Genomic DNA, 8,551 nt, shown 5'->3' with positions numbered 1-8,551 from the left:
GACAAGAAAATTTGATTAATTGATCATTGTCTGATACCCAATATCTGGAATCTAACCTGAGTCAGAGTGGTAAGTGTGTGTGTGTGTGTGTGTGTGTGTGTGTGTGTGAGTGTGTGTGTGAGTATGTGTGCATGTGTGTGGGTGTGGGTGTCTCTCTGTCTGCCTGCAAGTCTGCATTTAGAAGGAAGTATCTTATTTCCCTGAGGGTATGTACTTAATTCTATTAGGTATACTCCATTAATGGCAGCAGATAAAATTAATTAACATTTTGTGCCATATATTTATGTTCCTATGATTGCATGAACAAACTAAAAATTATGTTTGGGGTATGAGTTTTGTAAAAGGTCAGCTGAAAGTATAAACATTTGGAATCTTGAGAACAATATCAATGGCAATCATTTCAGTGTAAATAAATTTTGACAAAACTTGCAGTGATAGGTAATCCTATATCAAAATTCAATATTTATTGATTTTCCATAGCTACACTATTCTATAAATTTGTAGGAAAACAAGTTAAATTATAGAATCTTAAAAGTAATGTGATTATTTATTGCAAGCAGTTTTACAGTTAGGTCCTGATTGTAAGCTTTAGGATCAACAGAAAAAAAACACAATATACAACATGGAGTTAGATATTTTATAATGAAGCATATTTTAATATACTCTACATTGTTAGAAAGACAAGAACGTTTGGTCAGCTTTATAACCTACCATAATAAGTGATATTGTCCATTTATTAAGCAGAAAGGCTTACTCAGATTTACAAGATTGAATGTTTCAACTGGTTTCATTGCTTTGGTGGCCAGTGCCAAGACAATGTCAAGGAGGGGAGTATGTCAAAGAGAAATGTTTTTTTACCTAGAATGATTAAAAGATAAAAGAAGAAAGAAGATGAGAGTCTATTTTCTCATGGGTTTCACTCTGAAGAACTTAATCTCCAGAAGAACTATTCAGGTATGCTCCACAGTCTGGGAGGAATTGGAATGTCATTTTTCTTTAACACATAGGTCTTTCTGGGGCATTCTAAAATCAAATGGCAACATCTTCACCAATGATAATAACTTGTCCAGGGGTGGAAGCCACTAGATATTTCTATAAATTCTAATCAGATCTCAGCAGACTAAATATTTTATGGAGTTCCTATTAAAATATTCTCTTGCAGACTGACTGGGTCTTCATAATGTGTATCTGTGTGTTTATATGTGTGTGTTTGAATAAACTAATAAAACAATGTGGCAGATAAAAGTATTAGTATGGTCTTTTGTTTTTCTTCTCATACTATGAAAGCCTATCATAATTCCCAATCAAATCCCATCCAAGATTCAAACATTAATGCTGTCCCAAAATTTCTTTATGTTAACCTAAGTACATCCATCTCATTTCAGATGGCCATGGTATAGGAAAATTTTAAGTCTTCCAATTATGTTGTCACCAAGGAAACAACATAAAATATTTCTTTTAAAAATACCTAGAATGTAGAACATTTTAGCCATAAAATTGAAGAAGTATACATTATAGGATTTAATTTAATTATTTAGTCACATAAATGGATATTCTCTATCCCCAACTCAGAGCCCTTTTAAACTACATAATTGCACAACTCATCTATTACTATCTTCCATGAAGACAGTCCTTGCTGTAAACAAACCAGATATGGTGAACAAATTAACATGTACACCATTGTTACATGCTGCTGTTCTAAAGCATGGAAGTGAAAGAGCATTTAATGCCTGTGAAGAACTGATTCTAAGGATTATGGAAAGTGATTACTTTGCACCTTAAATAGAAAAATCCACAGATGTTTCAAGTTGTGTTTTGTTGTTGGCATTTGTGAGATATATTTTGGAAAGCACAATGAATGAAAGCATGCTATTTTGTAAAACTTTGCTGGCTGACACATTTACTGAAATGTTTCATATGAGAAGACAGACAATAGGGTGGGTAGGATATGGTATGCAGCTTTAAATACAGACAAGCAAAACAAAGAATGGGAATTTTTTTTTCCTTAACAAATGCTTTCTGGTTATATTGTGCTATACAATATAATGATGAAATAATCATTTCTTTGGAAAAGTAAGGAGAAAACACTGTCACCTGTTGAATTTCTTTTTAAAGTGAATCTTAAATGTCAAGGTCAAAGAAATTTAAAGCCTTAATAAAATATTATAAAGTATTACTTTCATTTTTGATAAAAAGTTAAAACAAACTGACAGACTGTTAGTCCATTAAGATTTGTAAGTTTCCTGCTATATATTTCCTATTGTTCCTCTTTTTTGGGGGTGATATATATATTTTTTTAGAATGGCAACCTGGTCTTAACCATTACCCACAAAATTTATGCTGTCATAGAATCAGAGAGTTTTTGGTTTTTTTGTTGTTGTTTTGTTTTGTTTATTTGGTCGGTCTTGAGGCTTGAACTCTGGGCCTTGGTGCTGGTCCTACACTCTTCAGCTCATTGTTGCAATCAAAGAACTCTTATTTGAACCTTTTAAAAAAATTTAATTTTTTAAATTATTTTCTATTAATCTTATTTTCCTCCCATAATTTTTATTTTAGGTGTATATGTGTGTGTGTGTGTGCTTTTTTTTATAGCTTCTAAACTTTTGGTCCTTTTTAAGTATTCTTTTCATTTTTTTCTGTTTCATTCATTTTTTGATTGACTAAATTTCTGTTCGGCTCATTCCCAGATATATACCCGTCGTTGATTATTAGACGTAATACCCCATTGTGTATACATTTAATCCAGAAAAATATTACTCAATTCACAACCTCTTAGGCTTAAATTCTTTAATAGTAGTATTATCTCTTTATATGTATATAATTTTCAAGTAACTAATTTTAAGAATTTTTATTTTTTAGTTTTCATTTCTCCTTTCAATCCATCCTTTCTTCTCATCTTATCCTTTTCTTCTCTCAATATCAGTTGTTTAAACTTACATAATTTTTAAGTGTTTCACTACTTAAATTTAAATTTTGGTTTTTCCATTTTTTCTTGTTCGTTTTTTTTGTAATCTCTCTCCTATCATTCTATCCAAACCATTTCCCTCTCTAAGATAAGGACTTGGTTAAATACCACATTTTCCCGATCCATCCATCTACTGAGGGGCATCTGGGTTGATTCCATATCTTAGCTATGTTAAATAATGCTGCAATAAATATAGTTGTGCTGGTAGAGTTAGTATGGTCTTCTTTGTGATGATTTGGGTAAATGCCCAAAAGGTAGATTGCTGGGTCATAGGGAAGTTCTAGGTGGAATCTTCTGAGGAACCTCCATACTACTCCAAAGTAGTTGAACAAGTTACACTCCCACCAACAATGCAGTAAGGTACCCTTCTGGCCACATCCCCTGAAGGATCTGTTGTTAATAGAGTTCTTGATTATAGCCATTCTAAATGGGGTGAGGTGGTATCTCAATGTTGTTTTGATTTGCTTTTCTTTTATGGCTTGGGGGGTTGAGCATTTCTTCATGTGTCTATTGGCCTTCCTTCTTTTCTTTTCAAAGAAGTTTCTCTTGAAGTCTTTACTTATTTATTGGGCAGTTGTTTCTTTTAGATTTGGTGTTGGGGGATTTAATGTTTTGAGTTCCACATATATTTTAGATATGAGACCCTTCTGTATTGTATGGCTAGCGAAGATCTTCTCCCAATCAATGGGCTTTCTATTGATCTTGCTAGCTATGTCCTACACCATGCAGAAGCTCTGCAATTTCATACAATCCCTTTTGTCCAAACTTTCTTTGATTTCTTGTGCTTCTGGGTCTCTATTAAGATATTGCCACATTTGTTAGGAAATGGAAAGACTTAGAAAAAATTATATTAAGTGAAGTAAGCCAGGCCCAAAAAACATAGGTCCCATGGTTTCCCTTATTTGCAATATCTAGTATATGTATGAGTCAAGCGGAAAAGGTCAGATAATGTGATGTTAGCAAAATGAACCTTTAGATATGTATTTTAATGTTTTTTTTTCTTTCATGCATTTGTTTCTAACGCATTTATAAGATTATTTCTTTGTTGCTTTGTATGTCCCTCCCCCACAGTATAACCCCTGCTTTCACTATATTTGATGTCAGTAAAACTTGTGAAGGAGATGGGGAAAAACAAGTAGTTTAAGGAAACAGGTGGACTTGTTGCAACAATGACAAGTACAAGTTGTCATGTCGAAAATGAAATTTACAATGTTGGTGTGTGGCGGAGGGAGAGGGGATTGTTTGGGGGGTTGGTGGGGAGGCTGGGAAGGGATGTGAAGGGTAAACAAAGGAGGAGGCTGCAATGCTTGATAAGAAATGTGTGCATTATCCTGTCCATGTAATTGTAACCCCACTGTACGGTATGTTCACAAAAAAAAGTAAAATAAAATAAAATGAAAAAAAAAAAAGAAAATTTCAGCCTCTGCACAGGAGACCTTGGGAATGTCCTACTCCATCCTGTAATGTTTTCAGGGTGTCTGCTTTGACTCCGGGGTCTTTGATACATTTGGAGTTGATTCGGTACAGGATGATATATAAGGATATAGTTTTAGTTTTCTATGAGTGATTAACCAATTTTGCCTGCACTTTTACTGAAGAAGCTCAGTACTGTACGGAGAGGTTACAGTTACATAAGTAAGGTAATGAGTACATTTCTTATTGACCATTTTTACCACCTCCTTTGTTTTTCCCCTACTATTCCTTACCTTCACACAACCCCAACACCTCTGTCCACCCCCCTCTAATAGTATCTTGCAAATTTCATTGTTACAATGGGTCAACCTGTATCCTTTCCTTGCATCTTAAATGAAGAAATGCTGGCTTGTTTCATGCTGATTCTACTGTGTAGAAACACTTAAATACACTTTCCAAGTCCAAAAGCACATAAATGAAATACACATCATCTTTTGTCAGTTAGTATAATTGTGTTCTACACATTTATTAACAGGTTACAAATTATTCTCAAATTTTAATACATAAAAAACTTTCTTTTTTTCTCATTTTCGTGCCCAGGACATCGGCATGACCTCAGTCAGAATTGCTCACTAGACTTTTCATATGGGTTGGTTAAATTTTGACCTGCGCTCCAGTCTTCTGGGGAGTCACTCATCTGCTTAGGAATTGATGCTGGCTGTTGGAAAAGAGCCCAAGGAAAGATGCCATTTAAAGCCTTATAATTTTATTCTTAACAAGGATATTGTCCTACTACTTTGGCTGTTGAGAGTGTTTACAAGAGCAAGCATTCCATGGGAAGCAGGGAGACACAATATTACCTATACTTATTGAGATTTTCGAGTGAATTGCTATCACTTGTACTGCATTTATCAAGTTGAATCTCTCTAAAGCTACCAGTTGGAAGAGATAAGAGGAGTGGTAAAAGAACTCTTAGAGACAAATACATCTTCAACACATTTGTTTCCAAGTATTCTCTCTAAGGCATATTCAACAACTAGTGAAACTTGTGTTGGCTATATCTATGTGTCTTTTTCCATTTGTGCATATGTGTATGTATGTGTGTATTTGTGTGTATAGTAACATTCATGTGTACATATATGGGCCGATGTACACATATATGCATATATAAATAAATATACATATATAAATACATGGGCATACATAAATATCAGATGTTGAGTGATTTAATCTAGAGTTCCCAGCACATTGTCCTTATCACAAAGTATACATGATAAACTGCTCTAAGGATCTGTGCTATATGAGGGGTGTCCTTTGTACTCACTTCCCCCATTAACTTGTTTTTCATCCCTGTGAACAACTTCAGCCTACTTTCCCATAGGATAGCTTTGTTTTTGTTACTTACTGATAATAAAAGAAAAAGAACTTTTGAGTCCCAGGCTAAAAGTACATTATCAGTCCCAATGATTCATATGAGATAAAATTTATAATAGTACTAAAAGTGAAAAGGAATTCCTAAATCTGTTGTTTTGCCATTTAGAACGGCAAAGAATAATTTCACGTCACTGTTATAACTCTTAAAGAATGCAAGGGTAACTGATGGTCCCCATCATGTTCCCACAAAACCAGTGGATCTTGAAGGACAATAGTAGACCAACAGAAATTCTAAGTAGCAGACATGGAGCATGAAAGAGAAAGAGCAGAAATGAGAGAATGAAAGAGAGAGAAAAATATCATAATATTAAAGTGCATAACAGATAAACAAGAGGTGTATGAGAATATTCATACTGCTATCTTGAGACTCTACATGTACATTTGAAGATATTTGATGTGTGATAACTCATCAACATAAAGTATAAAGTGATTTTGATAATAAATAAAAATGGCTCAGAAGAAATTATAAATGCAAAAACATTCTTCACAGAAGCAAACTCTCAGAAATATTCCTTGACTTTGAAAAGGATAAACTGGCTGCAGTTAGTATAAATTTAGAAGTATGACAATTCACAAAAATATAAAAATATATTCACATATTTCATTATATAACCCAAAGCAGAAAGCAAATATTGTTCAGATGATTTTTTTAAATCACAGTTTCTCAGGTGCTGGGAAGGTGGCTCAGTGGTAGAGTGCTTGCCTTGCATACATGAGGTCCCGGATTTCATTCCTCAGCACGACATAAGCAGAAAAAGATGAAAGTGCTGCTGTGGATCAAGTGATAGCACTAGCCTTGAGCTGAAGAGCTGAGGGACAGTACCCAAGACCCAGAGTTCAAGCCCCACAACCAACAAAACCAAAGCAAAAAACAAAACAAAACAAAACACAGTTTCTCAATTTTGTGGCGTCAACTCTGTAATACCACTACTTCAGCCTAGGGTTAAGATTTTAGGTGTGGACATTTATCAACACTCCTGATTCAGACTCTACTTGATATAATTTTTAATCAATATTTTGTTTTTAGTTTTGCTCTTTGTAAATTCACATGCACCTATAAAAAATGGTGTGGCCATCCCAATAATATTCTCAAAGTACTTCTTAATCACGACTCACAAAAAGTTGTATTCTATTACAACAAGGAAAAATGCTATAAATAAAGAAAACAATAATTATATGTTAATGATTACTAAAATAAAAAACAAAACCATTACCAGGGTTTTCAGTATTTGAGAAGTACAGAGTAGATTTTACTATTTTCTCATATTCCTGTACATTCAAAACTGGATAAAGCTATGAGTAGCCTTTAAATTTACCCACTAAGATTAGTATTTATAGTTCATCTCATCATTTGTATGTGGCTTATATCATTCTTTGTTCATCACTAACATATAACGTAAGGGAGCCCTAAAGATTTAACAGAAACTGTCTACTTAAAACCTTAACTCTTCACTCTGCTTCTTTACACAGTCTTTGCAACTTCTCATTAGTAAAGTTTCTATAAACTCTGAAATGTACATACTTACTAGTACATGCTACCAGAAATATTATATACTTTATCGAAAAATTTTCTGACCTGCCAACCAGTCTTAATTTTGCCGTATATAAGCAAATCCTAAAATGAAACATATTTAAAACATTAAAACTTTTAACAAACCTTAACATTTGCTGCAATGAACATTATGACAGGTGCCTTGTGTAGAATAATTGAATTCCTCCTCCTACACAACTCATGAACAACAAATATCTGGAATTATTTTGTTTTTGGCATGTCAATCTTGACTTTGTTCTTAAATGTGTGCCTATGTAAGAAATACATGGTTGTAAAATTTCACAATTCTTTTGAACTTACTTTTTGTTAAATTGTCTAGTTTAAGAAAATCAATTACACTTTATATATAAAAAAATGTTCTGTGCTCAATTTGCCTGCACATACACTAAAATTGGAACATACAGAGAAGATTAGCATGGTCCCTGCACAAGGATGACATGCAAATTAATGAATCGTTCCATATTTTTACAACAACAGATGCTGGAAGGGATATGGCCAGAAGGGAAGCCTACTGCATTCTTGGTGGGAGTGTAAATTTGTTCATCCACTTTGGAAAGCGGTTTGGAGGTTCCTCAAAAGACTCCACATAGAGCTCCCCTATTACACAGCAATCCCATTTTTGGGCATTCACCCAAATGATCACAAACAAGTCCATACTAGAACTACCACCACAACAATGTTTATTGTAGCATTATTTGCCATAGCTAAGATATGGAACCAACACCGATTCCCCTCAGTAGAAGAATGGATCAAGAAAACGTTCTGTGTGTGTGTGTGTGTGTGTGTGTGTGTGTGTGTGTGTGTGTGTGTGTGTGTGAACGTACACTTACACAACCACGTTGGAAAGCAGTCTTGTGAGTCCTCAGAAAGCTAAATATTGACCTTCCTTATGGCCCACTCATACCACTTCTAGGCATCTATCCTGAACAACAGGTACCAATATTCCAGGACACATGCACCTTCATGTTTATTGCAGCACTGTTCACAATAGCCATGACATGAAAACAATCCATATGTCCCACCAGAGATGAATGGATACAAAAACTATGGTAACTATACACAATGGAATATTTTCCAGCCATTATAAAGGACAAAATAATGGCATTAGCAGGGAAATCAATCAAGCTACAGGAAATCATGTTGAGCGAGGTAAGACAAAAGCAAAGAGACAAACAGCAAATGGTCTC

At 34.3% G+C, this 8,551-nt stretch overlaps 1 non-coding gene across 1 annotated transcript; it reads left to right on the top strand.

The window, feature by feature from the left end:
• The first annotated feature begins 7,725 nt into the window (after positions 1–7,725).
• On the top strand, positions 7,726–7,831 carry LOC122119498. The gene has a single exon (XR_006149578.1). It is a non-coding gene; the product is annotated as a U6 spliceosomal RNA (small nuclear RNA).
• Positions 7,832–8,551: the final 720 nt, after the last annotated feature.

Source organism: Dipodomys spectabilis, unplaced genomic scaffold (assembly GCF_019054845.1).
Source record: "Dipodomys spectabilis isolate Male_0828 unplaced genomic scaffold, ASM1905484v1 ptg000170l, whole genome shotgun sequence".
Classification (NCBI taxonomy): Eukaryota; Metazoa; Chordata; class Mammalia; order Rodentia; family Heteromyidae; genus Dipodomys; species Dipodomys spectabilis.
Note: the sequence above shows the minus strand (reverse complement) of the source record. Positions and strands in the feature narration are given on the sequence as shown.